Source organism: Microcaecilia unicolor, chromosome 3 (assembly GCF_901765095.1).
Source record: "Microcaecilia unicolor chromosome 3, aMicUni1.1, whole genome shotgun sequence".
NCBI lineage: Eukaryota > Metazoa > Chordata > Amphibia > Gymnophiona > Siphonopidae > Microcaecilia > Microcaecilia unicolor.
The window spans coordinates 171,655,531-171,677,230 of record NC_044033.1 but is presented as its reverse complement, the minus strand read 5'-3'; the positions used below and the strand labels follow the sequence as shown (position 1 = coordinate 171,677,230).

At 44.0% G+C, this 21,700-nt stretch overlaps 1 protein-coding gene and 1 long non-coding RNA gene across 2 annotated transcripts in view; one reads left to right on the top strand and one right to left on the bottom strand.

Annotated features, from left to right (window-relative positions):
- Nucleotides 1-624, bottom strand: part of LOC115464862 — a 68,261-nt gene extending 67,637 nt beyond the window's left edge. The window contains exon 1 of the long non-coding RNA XR_003941280.1: nucleotides 428-624. This is a non-coding gene — a long non-coding RNA (uncharacterized LOC115464862). The remainder of the gene's footprint in view (nucleotides 1-427) is intronic.
- Nucleotides 625-740: 116 nt separating this feature from the next.
- Nucleotides 741-21,700, top strand: part of FBXO30 (F-box protein 30) — a 47,652-nt gene continuing 26,692 nt past the window's right edge. The window contains exon 1 of the mRNA XM_030196579.1: nucleotides 741-1,125. The gene's annotated coding sequence lies outside the window, so the exon portion shown is untranslated. The remainder of the gene's footprint in view (nucleotides 1,126-21,700) is intronic.

Here is a 21,700-nt window from a genome sequence, read left to right as displayed (position 1 = left end):
TTGCTGCCCTATGCGACTGCTTAGTCTTGCCTATTGGTTGGTCCGACGACCCTCCTCACAAACTGCCAGAGGAAAGACTGAGCGCAAAACTCTAGTAGGCGGGCATTGGGCGCACTCTCCTGAGAACACAACAGAGTCAAAAACCTGCTTCTTTAAGTCTGAAAACAGACCTGGGTGAGCTTTTGCAGAAGAGAGGCAGACAAGCAAAGCCTGAGTAGCACTGCACTGTTATAGCTCCCACTCTCTTCCTAAACCCCCTGTTGCTGTGTCGCAAAACTGGGGGCGGGGGTCGTCCTTCCACTTTTTCATGTGCAATGTGTATTTTTTTTTAAGCCCAGCCTTGCATTTTCCAACGCCTGCTTCTCTTCGTTTCTTTTTTTTAATGTCTAAATTCAATTAAACCCCTACACAAAACAAATCTATGTACCAAGAAGGATATCCACCAGCCTTCTGTACTTTTCTCAAGACATCTGTAGCTACCAGCTAGCAACTCCCGGAAGGGGACCGGCTTTCTTTGTGCAGAAGAAGACACAGTTTTATCCCGACACCTAGTTCAATAGCCTCAAAAAACTCCGCCTCTGAGGTGGCTGGCAGCAGTGAGCAGTTAAGAAGAAAGATCGACCACATGATAAACATAAGCACTAAACAAAAAACATATAAACAAATAGATGGCGGACACAGAGAGAGGCTTGGTACGTCTTACAAAGAAGCTATTGGAGCACCAGAACGAGGCTTGAACATACTCAGAGAAGCTATTGGAGCACCAAAACCGAGGGCTTGGAATGCATAGAGAGGCTGCCGGAACGCCACCAGACTGAGGCTGGGTCCGTACTGAATAATACCGCCCTAAAAAAAACCGCAGACATTGCAAGAGAGTGGCCCAAAAAACTCACAACCTGCAATTTGTTGTTTTTTTTTCCCCCTCCAAAGCCTGTCTTCAAAAGTAGCACAATTTGGTAACAGCTGGTCAGGGAAACCGACGGGAGACAGGAAGATTCGGAGCGCGACCGGTTTAGCGGCGGGGGAAGGGGCCGAAGAGCGCCCTCTGCCGAGGAGGTTGGTGGCCTGAAAGAGATTGTCGCACTGTGGGAGCTGGCCTGGCTGGACCCTGCCCGAGCGTCGCCGGTGAGTCAGGGCTTTTCCGCCTCACGGCCTGAGGGGGAGAAGGCGGCACGATTAAAGTTCTTGAGTTTATCGTCAGTCGATTTAACTTTCCAACAACTTGTTGTTGTTTAACCTATTTCGGTTCCCGGTCGAACGTTTATATTAATGTTCAAGGCCGAGCTTTTCTCAGGCGCATTCACATGCCCGGTATTATTGTTATTTAAACTGGTACTCTCGATCCTGCTAGTGGTGTGTGCTGGAGGGGATTCCCGAGTGCAGCTGTTCAGAGTTGTCTGGTTAAGAGAAAGGAAGACTTGACACATTTATCCTTAGGTACAAGAAGCTGGTTAGCGCATCTGTCGTCTTTGCGTACATTGTTCATGTTTCGTGTGATCTTGAGTGAGCTACTTAACTCTCTTATTGCCACGGGTAGATTGTAAGCCCTCAGGGGTCAGGGAAATAAACCTAGTGTATCTCAGCTTGAGCTACTACTGAAAAAGGTGTGTGCTAAATAATGTAGATGGGGGTGACATGCAGCTGTTTGTCTTCCTCTCTGTCTGTTTAGATACTTTGAGATACTTTTTCAGAGCTGCCAAGTTTCAGGCTACAAGGGAGGAGGAAGAGATTTTTTGATCAGTCCTGTTTTTTTTTTTTTTTAAACTTACATACATACCTAGGTGGTGTCCAGTTCTAACCCTTTTAAATCGGTGCTGCATGTCCTATAATGCAGCAAGATGGGGTTGACACATATTCATAAATAGGCTAAAATCTCTTTGCTGGAAGTGGGTAACTTGGCAGTTTTGTATCAACCAAAATTCATTATACACAAATGCTATACCATACTGGTCTTCAGATGTCTAGATGTTTGTCCTCCCTCTGGACCCAGGTTGTGGCACTTTCATGTGCCATCTGTCTTCTTCTTTCAGGCGTTCTGAATCTGCCAAGCCTTGGGTAAAGGGTGATAAGAGACTTTTTAGAGAAGGGCAAGGATCTATACAGGGACCAGAGCTTTTTAACAGATTTATAAATGATCTGGAAATGGGAGGGAAGAATGAATGAGATGATCAGGTTTGACTGGTCTAAAGTCTTTTCTGTTCCAAGAATGCTTTTAGCTAGAGATCTGTTTATATCCTGGGCCATGCTTCTTTTCAGGAGCAGGGACAGGGGATGCAACTATGGCTCAGTTCTGCAGGCTCATTGTTCTTCTCTCTACCTTTGTCTCCAGTTTTCTCCAATGTATTTCTTTTTCTCTCTGAATATAGACATTTAATGTATGTAAAGCATTCTGAAAGGCCTCTGAAGGGCGATACATCATCAAATGTAAATAAACTTGTACTTGGAACTTGGGTTTTCAACTGCACCTAATCAGTCAGGTTTTCAGGGTATCCACAGTGAATATGCATGAGATAAAGCTGCATGCATCACTTCCATTCTATGTAGATCTGTCTCATGCATATTCATTGTGGATATCTTGAAAACCAGATTAGCTTGATGTGTCTGTAAGACTGGGATGAGAGCTCATGCTTTTAGAGTAAGACATGTTTCCAGCTCTTGGGAAGATGATGATTTTTTTTCTACTGGCTTTGATTTATTTTTCTTAATGTTTCTGAAATAGTGCTGCTCTGGTACACTTATTGAAAGCAGAACAGTTAATGAAGACAATAATTATCTTGATGCACAGAAGCGTGAACAAACCCCAAAGGCTTAAAACACAGTTTTTAATGTTAGTACTTTACATCAAACTAGGGGCCCTGTTTACTAAGGTGCACCAGCATTTTTAGCGCGTGCACAAAATAAGTGCGCGCTAACTGTGTAGGCGCCCATGGGAACATTGTGGGCGCCTACACAGCACGCGCTAAAAGCACTAACGTACCTCTAGCGCGGCTTAGTAAACAGGGCCCTAGGAGTTAAAGTGCGAGCATGATTTACCATGCAGTTCTTCTTGCTCATCTTTCTCTTCTGGGTGAGGCAAATGAGCAAATGGTGGCCCCCACTTCCATCTCGGAATATATTAAAAGGAAAACGTAGCAAGCCAAGTAAGACATCCCTTCAGAATTGTAATTGTAAGTGCCCACTAAGCCCAGTGAGAAGAGGCCAGGGAATCAAATTCAAGTGCTGCTAATATTAAACCAATGTTTAATATTCATTTATTCACTGCATCTCAATAACAGTTGGGTCCCTTGGCGGTGAAGGAGCCAATCCTTGCTCAGATTTCAGTATTGTATAGGGTTTGGTTCCTTCACTGACAAGGGACTAATCGTTGCTGAGGTACAGTGAAAGCATTAAAGTTTGTGTGCAGAAAACCCAATGCAGAAAGCTCTATGCATATTACTGCAGCTTTGTGTGCACATTTTTCTGTCTGTGCACAATTTGGATGCTGCAGTAAGTTGCATGGCATTAGCTTATTACATTGGGAGTAAAGTTTTACTGTATGTTAAGAAAATGTACTAATTTGTGATATGTTTATTAGATGCTTGATATGTGACCCTCTCTGGGAAAAGGTGACTAAAGTAGGGGATCCAAAATATTCAGAATGACCACTTGTTTATGTCATGGGTCCATAAGCTAAGTTACATGTTTGAATTTCTGTAACTTAAAAACATTTTTTTTTTTTCACAGAAAAGGATGTTGGGTCCAGACTGTTGTTTACAAACCGTTTGCTTTAACGGAATTCATGAAAACCTCTTTTTTTTTTTTTTTTTTTTTTTGTTTCTGGTGACTTTAGTCAGCTTTCCCCAGAGATGGTCACATATGTTTGCTAGATTCTTGATGTGCCACCTTTCTGTGGTACAACCAAAGTGGTTTACATAATACATACAGGCAATTTCTCTGTTTCTAGTGGGTTCACAATCTAAAAGTCCTGTTTACCAAGCTGCACTGTAGGCGAGCTAACGTTCTTAGCGTTTTAATGCTGGAGACACCCATATGGGTGTGTCTAGCGTTAGTGTGGCTAATTTTTAGCGTGCACTAAAAACGCTATTTCACCTTAGTAAACAGGGCCCTAAGTTTTTTTTGTACCTGGGACAATGGAGGGTTAAGGGGGAATTCATTAAACAGCCTTAACACACGCTAAATGCTAAGAAGCCCATGGGTATAAAATGGGCTTCTTAGCATTTAGCACGTGTAATTCCCTTAATGTGTGAAGTCCCTAACGCTACTTGATGAATTTCCTCCTAAGTGTCTTGCCCAGTCACAAGGAGCCACAGTGGAATTGAACCCATTCTCCCAGTTAGCTGTCCACTGCACTTTTTTTTTTTTTTGAAACATCATATTTATTGAACTTGCATCATACCAAACAACTGGAAAGCAATTAGAACAAAGTGTATACAGATAAAAAGAGCAGCAAAGTGCAAGACATGATCCGAAGCAAGTGCAAAAACAGCATATGCTGTCAGGCAGGATACAAGTCTTTTAACATGTGGCCCTATACTTCCCCACCCTCCCAAAGACATGCGTTCATGAGTTCAAGGTGCATAGCAAGGACTGTTAGAAACAAACGTGGAAAAACAAAATCTTCAAAAAGGTCCTACAGTGTTTCCAGTGGAACCAGAGGGACATGGAGTAAGAAAACATTTCCACTATTCAGACCAGGCCAAAGAGTGGCGTTTGGCATAGAATACTAGGGGATCATCGGAAGAGGTCCAAAATCGGAGAATAACTTTTTTGACCAATAGTACAGCTAGGAAAACTTTGCAAAGCCCTTGCTCCAGGAAAACCTGGTCATCTCCTAACAACAAGGCCTTATAGTCCAATACGAGTCGCCATTGCAAAACTCTGCACAGTATGTCAAACACTTTTTTCCAAATAGTTAAACCAGTGCATTCCAAGAACATATGTAATGGAGTAACTCTGGCCACAGTTCAGCGAGTGCAACTATCTTCAGACCACAAGACCAGATGCTTGACCCTAGTTGTGGTTAAACAGGATCTATGTAATATTCTAAATTGTATTTTCTGCAGGTTTGCATCTTTTAACCTTTTCAAATAACTGTTGAAACAATTTGTGCAAATCTAACACAGTAACACAGTTGTAAGTCTTGAGACTAGGAGTCTTCCAGCTGTTGGAGTAGGGAATTAGCCTGATGTGCCCTAATCCCTTTGTACCAGTAAGAGAGTCTTATTTAACATGGGCGGTATTAAATAATATATATAATATAATATTACATTGCACTCCATTTAAGTACACGTTGGATAAGCGCATGCTCTGTTTAACTGCATGCCGTACTTGGGTCCTGTTTTTGGCGCCATCAATTTTTATGGGGACAAACTTTGGTTTAGCGCACCACTGATAAGTGCAAGATTCGCTTATATGCATGGTTTAAGACCGCTCCTCTGCAGGAAAGACTCCGCATAAGTGCACGCACGGAATATGGAAGCCGATTGGTGCGTGACAAAGGGGCGGTAAATTTGAAATCTCTGTTAACTGCCACAGACAGAATAAGCGAAAGAATGCTGTTAGAGTGTACACCGGAGTCGTCGTCGTGCAACTGTAAGACTTCAGCACTGGCTGAACGAATAGAAGTTCTTAAAAAATTAGAAAACAAGCAGTCAAGCATCTATTGCTAAAGAATATGGTGTCAATCCCAGTCAAATTTCACATATCTTGAAACAGAAAGACCAGCTTCTGGAAGACTGGCAAAAAACAATACAAATCCACACCGGAAACAAAAACGGGCAGGAAAAGCTGAGGAGGTAGAAGATGCTCTTCTTCGGTGGTTTTCTCAAGTCAGGAGCAGACAGTTTCCTGTCAGTGGTCCACTGCTTATGGAGAAAGCTAATCAGCTAGCTGAAAGTCTTGGACTAAATGAATTCAAAGCCACTATTGGATGGTTGGAAAGATAGGAGAGGAACAACATAAAATTCAAGAAACAGCATGATGAAAAACAAGACGCTGATGACTTTGGTGCTGAAAATTGGGTTGTTTCAGTTCTTCCTACCATCTTGAACGAGTTTGCACCTTGTGACATTTTCAATGCTGACGAAAATGGTCTCTACTTGCGAGCGATTCCTGATGGAACACTTGAATTCAAACAAGCCGAAACTACAGCCACCATTAAGTGCAGCCTGGGGATCTCCAAGCACTGGACGATCAACTGGAACGCTGCCTTAGAGAGCTCCAATTAGCTTGAATTCAAGGTGTTCCAGGAGAGAAAGTCGGCCTGAACTTTATCTGCTCCTGCAGAGTGCTCCCGAGAGCTGCGGCACATGAGATTCCACCCACTGAAGAAGCAGACTGATTTCCTCCACAAGGAGGAGACTACGAGTATATCTCCCTGGCAGTAGATATTAACAACTGCTGCCATGTAGTCTGAGAGAACCCTCACTGGAATCCCCAAGAGTAGCAGAGAGGCCAAAAGAGCTTTGCAGACATCCCAAAGCTCCAAGAGGTAGAAGACCAGTGAGCTTCCAGGGGGAGACCAAAGGCCTTGTCGATACTCGGAGAGACAATGTGCTCCTTCCCCGGAAAGGCTGGCATCTGAGATCACCACCATCCAGACAGAAGCCTGAAGGGTAGAGTCCTGAATCAAACTGGATGACAGAAGCCACCAATGCAGTTTGTGTCAGGCAGTCAACTGCCAAATGAGATGTCTCCTGTAGTCCACTGAGACTAGAGAACACTGGAGAGGGTGCACGTGGGTCTGAGCCCACTGACCTACCCCCAGAAAAAGCCGCCATCAGACCCAACGCTTAGACATAATCCCAAACTCAGGGGGAGGGGATGTGGTTCCTCAACAGGAGGTGCACATGGCTTGCAACCTGAAGTGCCTTTAGTATGGGAGAAACACCCGGCCAAGCACAGAGTCGAAAAGAACTCCCAGATATCCCAAGGTCTGAGAAGACACCGTAAGACTCCTGGGGAAACATATCATCCAGCCCAAAGACTGGAATAGAGGCACAACATGAGCCGCAGCCTAAAGGCTGTCCTGGACTGAGAAAGCCCAGATGAGCCAATCATCCAGACAGGGATGAACCCAAATCCCTTCATGGTGCAAAGCTGCTGCCACGACCATCATCACCTTTAAAAGGGTCCATGGCACCATTGCCAGGCCAAAAGGTAGCGTTTGAAATAGGAAGAGCTGTCCCAAAATGGCAAAGCGCAGAAACTTCTGGTGAGGAGGACAAAAAGGGAAACTGCAAGCAAGCCTCCTTGAGATCTAGGAAAGTGAGCAACTCCCCCAGGCAAAGATAGATATCATGGTTTCTATGTGAAAAAGGCGTATGTGCCGAGACTTATTCACCCTCCTGAGATCCAGCATGGGCCGGAAGGAACCTCCCTTTCGAGGCACCACAAAATAAATGGATTAGCAGCCGATGCTGTGCTCTGCAGAGGGTACTAGCACTACCACCCTGAGGTAAAGAAGTCGAGAAAAGGGAGGAACGAACTGCTGCCCACTTTAAGGAAGCAGTGCACAGAGATTCCAAGAAAAAAATCTCTGACAGGAGAGGAGAACTCAAGCCATCTAGAACAAGCTCTAAAACCCACTGGTCCAAGGTCAGCTTGGCCCACTCCTCGAAATAGCGTTCCAATATCATGACCTCGGAGAGGGCCGGCACCCCATCAGTGCAAAGGGTGGAAAGGTGCAGGAGATCTGCCTGCGGCCCCAGAGAAGCATCTATCAGCTCGAAAGGACTGCCGTGTGATTTTGCCGGGAGAGAAGGACGGCCCGGGTGATACCGTCTGGTATCACAAAACCATGGCATTTGCTGGCTTCCCTGCAGAGAACAGCGAGGCCTGTCCTCCGGCAAGTGCCGAGACTAGGCTCTCCAAAGACTTTGACCAACTTCTCCAAGTCCTCACCAAACAAAAAAGTACCCCCTTAAAGGGCAGCCAGACCAAACGCTGCTTGGACACCAAAGCTGCAGCCCAAACAGGTGACAGCCAGTTACTGTCAAAGCCATTTGCTTGGCTGAAGCTCTAAGTCATAGAGCGCATCTGCTAATTAAGCCATCTGCATCAGAAAACTCAGGGGGAGGTAGAGTCCCAGAGACAAGGAAGGAGGAAGTCGCCTGCTGTACCCAGGATAGGGCCGCATGGTCCACAGAAGAACAGCAGACAGCACCTCAAAGGACATTTTAAGAGTAGATGCAAGTTTACGGTCCTGCACGTCCTTGAGGGCTATACCAGTGTCATAAGTACATAAGTACTGCCATACAGGTCCATCAAGCCCAGCATCCTGTTTCCAAACAGTGGCCAATCCAGGTCATAAATACCTGGCAAGATCCCCCAAAAAGTACAAAACATTTTATGCTGCTTATCCCAGAAATATTTTCCCCAAGTCCAATTTAATAATGGTCTATGGACTTTTCCTTTAGGAAGCCGTCCAAACCTTTTTAAAACTCTGCTAAGCTAACCCCCTTTACCACATTCTCTGGCAACGAATTCCAGAATTGAATTACATGTTGAGTGAAGAAAAATTTTCTCAGATTCGTTTTAAATTTACTACTTTGTAGCTTCATCGCATGCCCCCTAGTCCTAATATTTTTGGAAAGCATAAACAGACGCTTCATGTCTACCCATTACACTCCACTCATTTTATAGACCTCTATCATATCTCCCCTCTGCCGTCTTTTCTCCAAGCTGAAAAGCCCCAGCTGCTTTAGCCTTTCCTCATAGGGAAGTCGTCCCATATCCTTTATCATTTTCGTCGCCCTTCTCTGCACCTTTTCTAATTCCACTATAACTTTTTTGAGATGCAGCGACCAGAATTGAACACAATATTTGATGTGCGGTTGCACCAGGGAGCGATACAAAGGCATTATAACATCCTCATTTTTGTTTTCCATTCCTTTCCTAATAATACCTAACATTCTATTTGCTTTCTTAGCTGCCACAGCACACTGAGCAGAAGGTTTCAATGTATCATCAACAATGACACCTAGATCCCTTTCTTGCTCAGTGACTCCTAATGTGGAACCTTGCATGACGAAGCTATAATTCGGGTTCCTCTTTCCCATATGCATCACTTTGCACTTGCTCAGATTAAACATCATTTGCCATTTAGACGCCCAGTCTCCCAGTCTCGTAAGGTCCTCTTGTAATTTTTCACAATCCTCCAGCGATTTAATTACTTTAAATAACTTTTGTGTTGTCGGCAAATTTAATTACCTCACCACTTACCCCATCTCTAGGTCATAAATAAGTTAAAAAGCAGTGGTCCCAATACAGACCTCTGGGGAACCCCACTAACTACCCTTCTCCATTGAGAATACTGACCATTTAACCCTACTGTCTGTACCGGCAGCGTGATCTTCTTAGTCACTGCCTATACCAAGGCATCCACCTTCAGCAGCCTCAAGGGCTCCAAGTCCTGGTGCACTATTGGGTACAGGCGGGCCATAGCCTTCGCCACCTAAAACCCTGCATCCGGGGTAGACCACTGCGCACAGGGAAGGCCTAGAGGGCCTTGTAGTACTAGCCATTTTGGCGTTCCAGGAAACCACCGCTTGCGCGTCAGAAGAAAAATGTAAAGCCTAAAAACATAGAGAAAAGGGAGAGCAACCTGTCCTTATGGAAAACCCACATTACTCCAAGTCCTCTAAACTGTCCAAGTCTGAGCAGCCACAGAGGACGAGTCCCCGCCTTCCACATAAGATACAGGAAACAGAGGAGCATCCAAATCCCTGTCCAAGTTGGACTCACATAGAAACTGCTGCTTCAGACCCAGACACAGGGAGGCTCACAGCGGGAGCTGATTTGGTGGGAAACACCTCAGACACCAGTGCAAAACACGTCAGCAAGAACACATGATGCAGCATAAAGACCAATTCTGGGGAAAATAGAACCTCTGATTCCTCTACAAGGGAATCCCCTTGAACTAACCCAGCACTACCCGCGGGAGCAGGAAAGGCTTTAAGTCAGGGTAAGGGAGGCCGCACCTTAACCACGGGGGACAAATTCAATATGGCTGCTGGCTCCGTTGCTGAAGGAGCAAAAGTCAATGCCCACACGTGGGAAAACTCTGCCTCAACCTCGGAGCCCAAAAAATCCAGGGTGGCCTCCTGACTCAAGCACCCTCCTAGACAAAGACAGTATGCTGCTCTCCGTTTTCCACAGTGAGAGCAGCACTTCATCAATTTTGCCGCCACAGAGAAAACAAAAGAGAGACACTGCAAGGCAGAAAGGAAAGATACATTCACCGCAGCTGAACCAGTGTGTTGGCAGGTCTGAAGGAAGCTAGAGCCAACCTCACTCTCACCACGACTGGCAAGCACGAAAAGTGCGAGCCCACCTCAAGGCATCTCAAAACTGGCCAAACCTGTGAGGGAGGGACCTGGAAACCAGGTATTCCTCTAAAGCTGGCGCCGTATAGCTAGATCACCCCCCACCTCTACTGAACCATCCAAGCCTGTGGCACACATCCATCCTCCTGCTGGAGATAGAGAATACTGGCCTGGGAGTGTCACATCCTTTAAGGCATAGAGAGCAATGTTTTGCCCTATCTCCATCTGCTGGTAGATGGACACAACCCACAGGTTTCTGGATTAATCTGCTGCTCACGCTAAGGAAGTTCACTTTCTGTGAAATGTGATCACTACAGATACAGTGGTCTTCATTACTTATAATACCCTGCTAACAGTGTATTCCATGAAGAGAAGGGCTAACACAATCCACAAATCCTGGTCCCCATTAGTTTCACTGCGAGCAAAGTTGAGAGAGTAGAAAAAGCAAAGTTGGAGACGTAGTGAATATAGATGGCATGGTTGAAGAATTACCTAATATTAAAGACTTCTTTGATATTGATTGGCAACTAGAGATTTAAAAAATTTAAAGAAGCTGAAATCTCAAAATGTTAACTTCCCAAAGTTTTTTTTTTAAACTGTTTTTAGAACTTTATTGGTGAATAATAGATGAAAACAGAAGATCACAAAATGCTGAAAAATGCTGCTGTCTTGTGTCTCCGCTTGTACACGTAATAATGTGATGAAACACAAGGAGACCTATGTTATTCGTTAAGGGGTCCTTCTACTAACTGTGGGGACAAAAGGGGCCCTGTGGTTAGTGGTGTGGGCCGATTTTTCCTGTGCGCCAGGACCAGTTTTACTACTGCAGCGGTAAAAAGCTCCCCCCCAAACACAAAATGGTCAGATGCAAGATAACTCTTACTGCGTGGCCATCGTGGTGGGGAGCACTGACCGCCACCCACTGAGGTGGCGTAAAGGCTCCTGCAGTAACCAGCAGTGCAAGGCGATGCCCATTTACCGTCAGGTTAGTGCTGTGCTATAAAAATGTTTTAATAGCATGCCAGAAATGGCGCCTGCTCAATTCAGAACTACCAATGGGGGTCCGCGGGTAAGTACCGAGTTAGTGTGGTGCGGTAGGCCACATCCGAGCTTACCGATGCTTTGTAAAAGGGTCCCTAAGGGCCCTGTTTACTAAGGTGCGCTAGTGTTTTAGGAATATATGAGGGGTCTCTAGCTTAGCGTGTGCTAAAAACGCTAGCGTGCCTACATGCACAGCTTAGTACACAGCCCCGTTATAGGGCCGCATTAATGTTTTTAGCGCTCATTAACCATGTACGTGCCTACAATATCCCTGTAGGCACCTAAATGGTTAGCATACATGCTAAGTGTAGGCGCGCTAAAAACACTAACGCACCTTAGTAAACAGGGTCCTAAGTTTGTTAGTCTGAAGTTACCATTTTTATTTTATTATTTAAACTGCTGTATGTGTAATGGAGAGTGGTATATTGAATATTTCTAAACAAAAAATAAAGGTCAGGATGTATAAGGGTAATTATGTTTGTTTGTGATGTGACCGCTTAGTTTAGGGAAGGAAAGGGATTTTGGATTTAGCTCACACCTTTTAAAATTGAGCTATATGTAGGAACAGTAGCTATTTTCCTGTCCCTTGGGGGAAGCTTATAAGTTTGTACCTAAGGTAATGCCATGTTAAGTGACTTGCCAAGACCATAAGGAGCTGAAGTGGGATCTGAATCCAGGTTCCACTGGTTCTCAGCCTGCTGCTCTAACCATTAAGCTACTCTACACAAATGATACAGATTATGAGCCATATCTGACAAACATAAAAGTAAAAAATATATATATTAAAACTTCTGGAAAGGCTACATATAATTGCAAAAAGAATTTTAATATTGATGGTTTATTTATTTGTTGCATTTGTATCCCACATTTTCCCACCTATTTGCAGGCTCAATGTGGCTTACATTGTTCCGTCATGGCAAACGCCATACCAGAGTAAAAGATACAATTAGAAATTACATAAGATATGGTAACATACTGGAAGTAAAGCATCAGATATAAAGCGATCACAGTCCGACATAACAGTTAAAGCAGTAATGCGCTAAAGTTCAAATAATGGATCATTGTGGATGCTCTGTTGAAGAGGTAGGTCTTCAGTGATTTCCGAAAGTTGATTAGTCACGCATTTTTTTTCACATCAAGTGGTAATGCATTCAAAAGCTGCGTGCCTATGTAGGAAAAGCTGGATGCACGTGTTTAATTTGTATTTTAGTCCTTTGCAGCTGGTGGAAGTGAAGATTCAGGAATGTACGTGAATATCTTTTGGTGTTCCTGGGTGGTAAGTCTATGAGTCTGACATGTAGACCGGGGCATCTCCGTAATGATTTTATGAATCAGGGTACAAACCTTGAACGTAATACGTTCCCTAAGTGGGAGCCAGTGTAGTTTCTCTTAGGGTGTGGGCACTTTTGTATTTTGTTTACCAAATATGAGTCTGGCTGCAGTGTTTTGGGTTGTTGGAAGTTTCTTGATGATTTTTTCTTTACAGCCAGCGTAGAGTGCATTGCAGTAGTCAAGGTGACGTAGCACCATTGAATTGTACCAGTCTGAGAAATATATCCCTTGGGAAGAAAGGTTTTACTCTTTTGAGTTTTCCACATTAGTGGAACATTTTCTTTGTTGTATTCTTCACATGCTTTCCAGTGTGAGATTTCGGTGGTCTGGTTACTCCAAGGATTTTCAGGCTATCAGAGACGGGGAGGGAAAAGTCTTGTGTGATTATAGTAGTGGATTTATTCATGTTATGTTGTGATGAGAGGATGAGACATTGTGTTTTTTCAGCATAAGTTTTAATTGAAATGCTCCGCCATGAGTTCATGATTTGGAAGCTGTGGTTGATGTCTTAATGATTCATTTAGATCATGTTTGAATGGGATAGATCATGACATCATCTGTGTATATGTATGTATGGATTGAGGCCTTGGTTAGATAGCGATTTGGCCAGGGCGTCATCATTAGGTTAAAGAGAGTCCGGTTGAAAAGTGGTGATCTTTGGGGAACTCCGCATTCAGGTTTCCAAGGAGCTGATGTATTCGAATTAGATTCACTTGGTATGTGCTTGCGGTTAGGAAACCTCTAAACCAGCTAAAAACGTTTCTCCAACTCCGAGAGTATTCTAGGATATTTAATAATATTTTATGGCTTACCATGTCGAATGCGCTGGACATGTCAAATTGCAGGAGAAGTATATTGTTTCCCATTGCAATTGCTTGTTTAAATTTAGTTAGAAGAGTAGTTAGTACTGTTTCAGTGCTGTGGTTGGACTGAAATCCTGATTGAGTGTCATGAAGAATAGAGAATTTGTTTAAGTAATTGGTGAGTTGTTTGTTTACCATACCTTCCATTAGTTTGGTTACCAAAGGGATAGATTCTACCGGGCGGTAGTTGGTTATGCCACTAGTTTTGTTTTCTTTGAATCCTTGGGTATTGGGGTGAGTAGAATATTCCTTGTCCTTTGGGAAGAGTCCGTGTTGTAACATATATTTAAATGCATCGTGAAAGGGTCCTTCTACTAAGCTGTGGGGGAAAAAGGGCCTGTGGTAGTGGTGGGGGCCGATTTTTCCTGTGCGCCTGGACCATTTTTACTCGCAGCGGGTAAAAAGCTCCCCCCCAAACACAAAATGGTCATGATGCATCGTGAGGTCTGTTATGAATCGTTGAGGGGCGAATTTTATAAGGTTGTTGGGGCATATGTCTAGTTGCAGTGGGATTTGGCGAACCTGTTGATCGCTTGGGAGATGGTATCATCCAACAGTATGTCAAAGACTATCCAGATGCGATCTACTGGAAGCTCGTCGGGGGTGGGATCTAGACAGTACCTTGTAGCGCTATAGAAATGCTAAATAGTAGTAGTAGTAGTCAAGAATTTTACGTAAGCGGTGGAATTAATTGGTATTGTGAGTCGTAACGTTAACAATTTTCTCGTTGAAGTATTCCGCCAAGATTGTCTGCTGATGGGGTGTCTGTGATGTTTGAAGTAACCGATGAGGTATCTAATAATTTGTTCACAAGTTGGAAAAGTTTATGTGTATCTTTGTAATCTGGTCCTATTTTAGTTTTGTAATATGATCTTTGGCTTTTACAATTTTCTCGTTGAAGTATTTCGCAAGATTGTCTGCTGATGGGGTGTCTGTGATGTTTGAAGTAACCGGTGAGGTATCTAATAATTTGTTCACAAGTTGGAAAAGTTTATGTGTATCTTTGTAATCTGGTCCTATTTTAGTTTTGTAATATGATCTTTTGGTTTGTCTAATGGCATATTTGTAAGTTTACACATGGCACATTATTACGTTTACACATAATCCCCCAAATTCTTTATATTGTGCCTAGAGTTGCACATGCAAATTGAGTAACGAGCCTTTAATCAATAATTGGGTGCTAACAACCAATGGCACTCACTGAAATTTGTGCATGAATCTAGCTACGTGCCATTCTATAAGGAATGGAGCCTAACTGTACTAGAATGTAGTTATGGAATACTGCCTCAGCACACCTAACTTGGCCTAGCATTTACACCAGGTATCAGCAGGGGTGTCTGGTACCTAAAGGTAGGCACAAGAATTGACGTTATTTGCTATTCTACAAAGTGTAGAATAACACTTGGCCCTGTTTTCATCGCTTATTTTTGAGTGCCATGTATAGAATTCCTTCCAATATTCTAATACCAATGGACAAGAGTTTACAAAATTTAATTTATGTTTTAATTAGTTTTCTACAAATAAGATATGGTTGCTGCAAAACAATTAAGTATATTTTTGTCCAGGAAGAATCCACAAACTTATTGCTAATATACTAAAGTTACTATACAAAAAAGGCTACGGCACACAAAGCCCAATAGAACATAAGAAAAGCCATGCTGAGTCAGACTAATGTCCATCAATCCCACTATCTTGTCTCCAACAACAGCCAGTCCAGGTCACAAGTACTTGGCAAAGCCCCTAAGGAAGATCTATTTCGCACTAGTTCATTTCCAGGCTCTCCAGAATCTGACTTTTCCTCTAGGAACTTGGCCAGTCCTCTTTCCAATACAGCTATGTTGGTCGGATTGACCACACCCTCCAGCAACAGATTCCACAGCTTAATTATCCGCTGCATTTAAAAAAAAGGTAACGTTAGTTCTTACCTGATAATTTTCTTTCCATTAGTCCCAGAGACTTGTGGGTTATGTCCCTCTACCAGCAGGTGGAGATAGAGAGAACTTCAGAGGTTTACTATATGTAGTCATGTGCAATCACCTTAACTTCAGTATTGTCGATACCAAAGCAGTGGAAGACGAAAGAGGAAGTCCTCTCGTGCCTGCATAAAGCCCATGTAAGCTTCTCAACCGCTCCTGCAGGAGGGTAACAGAAGGTTTCCTTTAGGGTTTGATTTGTTTTGCCTATTTTGTTTTTTTGTAGCCAAAAATCAAATGAAGGAATCTCATGAAACTGAGGCAACTAGAAGAAAACACTCAACCCAGAACAAGGGCGGGCCTCTGGATTGATCTGTTGGGACTAATGGAAAGAAAATTATCAGGTAAGAACTAATTTTACCTTCCATAGCGTCCCACAGATCAATCCAGAGACTTGTGGGATGTACCAAAGCAGTCCTCAAGTGGGGTGGGGTACTGCAGACTGGAGCAATGATCCACAGGCTGCGGTTACACATGCTGCCACGTCAGATCTGGAATGCCTAGCGCTGCCATGCCAAGCCTGCAAAGCCTGGCAAGGGAAGGACAGCAGATCAAGTGGGTGATCTGCAAAAAAGCCATCCATGGCAGGACAGAGGACCAAGTGGCTGAACTGCAAAGGGCAGCCACAGAAGCCAGACAGGACACGGAAAAAGGAAGTAAATTGCACTCTGGAAGAAAGCGTTGCCACCCGCAGCGGGAGAGACTGTCCCATACAGAGGCCAGCTGAAGAATTGCCTCTCTCAGCCAACGGCCACTGTGGCTCTTGAAACCAGATCCCCTTTCTTGTGACCAGCCATAGGGCAACATGAGGGTATGCCGGGAGGCATTTCTGCTCAGCAGGTCAGGAATCTGATGATCCTACCGCAGTGTGGGTGTTTTGTAAGGAGTCGCCACCTACCTATATACCTAGGGCTCTCCAGGTCTGAATATGTCTGCTTCTGATCCTGCCACAGCTACATCTGCTAATCTTAAAATGGTGAGTACTAGAAGACCGCTACAGTCTTTGGCAGTGCATAAGGCTATGTAGGAAGTCACTTCTGCACAGTGGGTCATCCCAGGCACTGCCCCACTATGCAGAGGCGTAGCTAAGTGGGGTGCAAGGAGAGCAGCTGCTCCCCTAAAAGGATTTTAAATAAAATGGCACTTATGCCTATTCTACAAAAGGTCTGCTCCTCCTGACATCAAAATTGGTATGCCCACATTTGCCAATCTAAAAATGGCACGCCTTCCTATGGTCCCCGAGGAAAGTAAGAAGCAAAGAGTTGACCAACGGAACTCGCTGGTCACTTCCAAATAGTATAAGGAAGAGAAAAAGGTGGAATGGGATGGAAGGCAGAAACCACCGTATGCAGAAAAGACATGACTGTGTGCCTGTCGCCAGTAGAAATCCAGAGGATTTCAAACGGATGAAGTCGGGAGTTCTGAGAACCTGCCTGGACTGGATTGCTAAAGAAAACTAGGCTGCCCAGGACCGATAGCCCTGGTGTCATAAAGATAAGGGCGAGCCTGACCCGACCAAAAAGAACTTGTAGACATGTCCTCAGGAAGACTTGTACCCATACATTGTATTATCTCTATGATACTTTGTACCATACATTGTAAGCCGCACTGAACCTGCTATCGAGCGGGAAAGAGTGGGGTATAAATGCTACAAATAAATAATAAGACACTGAGTCTTTGTCACCCAGGTCTCCCACCAACTTCATGGAGTCCTCAAACAATAGTTGCCCTGAAAAGTGAGCTGAACCAGCCATCATTAGAAGCTGCATTCACCACCCAGCAGCGCAACCACATCAAATGACAGGCCGTGACTGCCAAAAACGTCTGTTTATTTGACGCCTGAAACAAATCATAGAAAACTGGCAATTAAGACGGCCTCGACTCTACATCTGGCAAGTGAGGAGGCAATCGACTGTCTGCCTTCTGGAAGGGATCCGAAATCTGTTGCCACCAGCTATGGCACACCCTAGCAGCCTACAAGCTGCAGATAGCCACCTCCAGGGAGAGAGAACTGAAATATCAGCAGAAATCACCCACTAAGTTGACTTGAAGGGAACCATAGAGATGGGGACCAATGCAGAGAAGGAACCCCTGAAGTGGTCTGATACGGACTCAGGCCCATGGGGGAATGTCCAAGAAAGAGAACCTTGTGCCCATAACTTGAACCTATTCCCATATCCTGGACCTGGTAGGAAAAGTAAAACCTGACGGGTTGGCGTCTGTTGCTGAGGAGCAAAAAGAAAGAAAGGACTTCCCAAGCCTATATGGAACAGCATTCCCCGAAAAGCCAAGATAATATGAAGAAACTGGGAGTGATCCACCCCAGTTCCCCAGTCACACTTCTGAAAAGCCTACATATAAAACTGCCTGAATCGCAAGCAAATCAGGCCCCAGGGGAGCGCCGGCGCTTCAGCATTGCCATGTGGTGCGGCAAGAAAGATGGTGCCCTCAAGTACGCACGCATGTCCAAGAAAACAACTGCCCTGTGCCTGCCAAAACGAGCCGGGAAGGAGCACACCGCTCCACGGAGTTGGGCTGTACAGTGGATCTCCAGCATGGAAAACTGCAGCAGCCCAGTGGCTCCCACACTGACAGCCGCTTTTGCTCTGCCCCACCGGCGCAGATAGGATAATGACTATTCACTCCCTCGGGAATCGCTGTCGCATGCCAAGTCAGTCTTCACACCATTCAGCCAGTACTGTAAACCGGCATAAGCTTGCCACACTGGACAAATCAGACTGAGGAGACTTTTTTTTAGTGCTCAAACAGCATTTTTTTTTTTAAAGGCAGGAGAGGACGCTGGAACAAAAGAAACCTCAGACACCTTTTAAAGTCAGGAGAGTAAGAACCACAAACCCCAGTCAGGCAGAGAGGAGGGGTTGATGGGGGAGGAAGGGAGGGACCTGGCACCACCAGGTGTGCACCCAGTCCCAGGACACCTCAGACCCCAGAAGCTCGACTAGACCCAGGGGATCAGGCCAGGAGCAAATCAATCCAGAGCTGAACAGACATGACCATCCACGTACTAGATAGAGAGAATACTGAAGTTAAGGTGACTGCACATGACCACGTATAGTAAACCTCTGAAGTTCTCTCTATCTCCACCTGCTGGACATAACCCACAAGTCTCTGGATTGATCTGTGGAATGCTATGGGGAAAAAAAAAAGGGCTGTACTGAATATTTGTATTCAAATTTGTATTGGGATGAATAGCAATTTAAATTTCAATACTCCAGGGCTCTACTGTGCTAAATTCTACTGAAATAAACACTGGGGTCTCTTTTACCAAACTGCACTAGCAATTCCCACACGGCAATGCCGATGAAGCCCATTAAAAGTGAATGGGCTTTGTTGGCATTGCAGTGCTGGGATTGCTAGTGCGGTTTGATAAAAGAGGCCCTTCATCTCTGATTTCACATTGCTTCTTGTATTATTTATGTTAAAAGTTCAATTGTATTTGGTATTCGACTAGTAAAATATGCTGAATAATATTTTTCATTATTCATATTTGGCCGAATAGTTAAATATGATATTTGGTACAGCTCTAACAAGAAAATGTGATTTTTTAAAATCTTCTGGACATTAGTTTTATGGCATGACCTCTTGTTTTTTGTGCTGACAGGTTAAAAAAAGTCCTATTTAACCATTCCACTCCACTCATAATTCTATAAAAACCTATCATATGCCCTCTCTGTTGGGAGTCCTTTCTTCAAGCTGAAAAGCCCTGTTTAGTCTCTCTTCATAAGGGAAGTGTTCATTACCTTTATCATTTTGCTGCCCTTCTTTGAACTTTTTCTAGTTGCATTACATCATTTTTGAGATAGGAAACCAGAACTGTACATAGTACTCAAGCTGGGGACACACTGATTTTTTTTGTCCATCCCTTTACAGATGACCCCTAGCATTCTAGTTGCTTTGTTAGCAGCCGCAATGCACAGGGCTAAAAATGTCAACATATTATCCACAATGCTTCCAAGAGCTTTTCCTTGGGTGTTGACTCAGAACCAGGTATTTTGCACCTGTAGTTCGGATTATTTTTCACTATGTTATCACCTTGCATTTGTCCATGTTAATTCTATCTACCATTTAGATGCATAAGAATCATGTGAGACTAGCCGACTGGGCAAATACTCACAATGCTCAGTGTTTTGTTTTGTTTTTTTAACGACTGAGTAATTTTATGTCATCTGCAGATTTGATCACTTCACCTAATATCTCCAGATAATTTATGATGATTTTAAACAAGTTAGCTCCTAATATAGACCCTTGGATCACTCCACTAGTGACCCTTTTCCCATGTGGAAAATTGACCATTCTGTCCTACTTTTTCCAGTCTTTTAGTCAGTCAGTTTGCAATCCACAAGGTGGTGCCTCCTATTTCATAACTAATTTCCTAAAGAGCCTTTCAGGAAGGACTTCACAAATGCCTTCTGAAAATCCAAACACTTATCAGCTGGCTCACAATTATCTGCTCATTTTACACATTTAAAACACAACTAATAAATTGGTAAGGCAAGACTTGATTTCTTCAATCCAATTATTTTTTATTTTTTTAGTATGGCTTCAACCATTTTGCCCAGTAGAGACATCAGGCTCTCAAGTCTATAGTTTTCGTGATCATGGTGGGAGCTGTTCTTAAAAAACTGACATTAGATTGGCCATCCTGCAATCCTCAGATACTGTGGCTGTTTTGCAAGATAAATATAGATTACTAGGAACAAGTTAGAAATTTTCTTTTGATTTAGCCCAGACCTTTTTCAGTAGCCGTGCATAATAAGCTACATTCAGGTCCCTCTAATTATTCTCCTGTCCTCGGAAGGCTTACAAGTTAAGGAGATCTTTTACTAAGGTGTGCCAGTGCTAGGAATATAATGGGCATCTCGGTGTTCAGCGCCAGCTAATTTTTAGTGTGAGCTAAAGATAGTAGCGCAACTTAGTAAAAAAAAAAAAAACCCCTAAGTTTGTACGTGATGTAATGAAGGGATAAGTGGCCTTGCCAAAGATCAAAAGGAGTGGTAGTAGGATATGAACCCAGACTTCCCTAGTTCTCCACTCCATTATTTTATCACCATCTTAGTTATACATTCTCATAATGGAAAAAGTCTTCATGGATATATAATCACAAATGGGTGAGCACATCAACATAACCATTCCACAATAGTAACCCATTATTATTATTATTAGGAATTTTATCATGTCATAAAACAAAGTGCTAATGTAGGCCTCTTGATTTTTCAGCAGACAAAGGGCATGTGGTGCCGAGGGCTTGGACGCTGTACTTCTACAGAGGCCAGCGAAGGTGTTGATGCCTTTCCTCAGTGGCCGTTGATCAGCAGAGTTCTCCGCCGTGTTCATCCAGGCCGGGTCATTCTGATGGCCCCAGACTGGTCCAGAAGGCTGTGGTTTGCGAACTTGATCTGCCTAGTGGCAGATGGGCCATTGCGTCTTCCCACTTATGCCATGCCAGACCTTCTCTATCAGAATCCGATCCTCGTGGAAAATCCATCCTGCTTTAGTCTTATAGCCTGACTCTTGAGCGGGCGATTTTGAGGAGGAAGGTACTTGTAACCTGAATTGGCCACTGTTGGAACAGAACGATGGGCTTGATGGACCTGCGGTCTTTCTCAGTATGGCAATACTTATGCACTAGGGTTATTCTGACCAGATCTTCTCTGCTTTGCATCAGGCCAAGAAGCGATCTTGCTAGAGTGTGGTGGAGCTTTGAGTCCTTCTGCACATTTTGGCTTTCTTGCCCTCTGGGTTACAGAACAGCCTGGCAGCCAACTCCATGGGGGTTCAGGTGGCTGCCCTGGACTGTTACCGGGGTCATATAGCTAGAGTTTCTCTGGCTTCTCATCCCGATGGGGTGTGCTTTCTCTAGGGAGTTGAGCAACCTATGCCTTCTGTCTTTCATCCGTGTCTGAATTGGAATCTAATCTGGTGCCGAGGGTACTTCTAGCCCTGCCGTTTGGCCCTTTTCTTTTGGTCACGGTGCAGACCTCACCCTCAAGTTATTTTTTTTTCTAGTGGCTTCTTTTCTGCTTGCAGAGTTTGTCAGATGCAGGCTCTCTTGCAGAGACCCCTTTCTCTGCTTTTCAGCTGCTGGGGTGATAGTTCGGCCTGTTCCCTCCTTTTTGCCTAACATGTTTCACCTTTCCATCTTAAT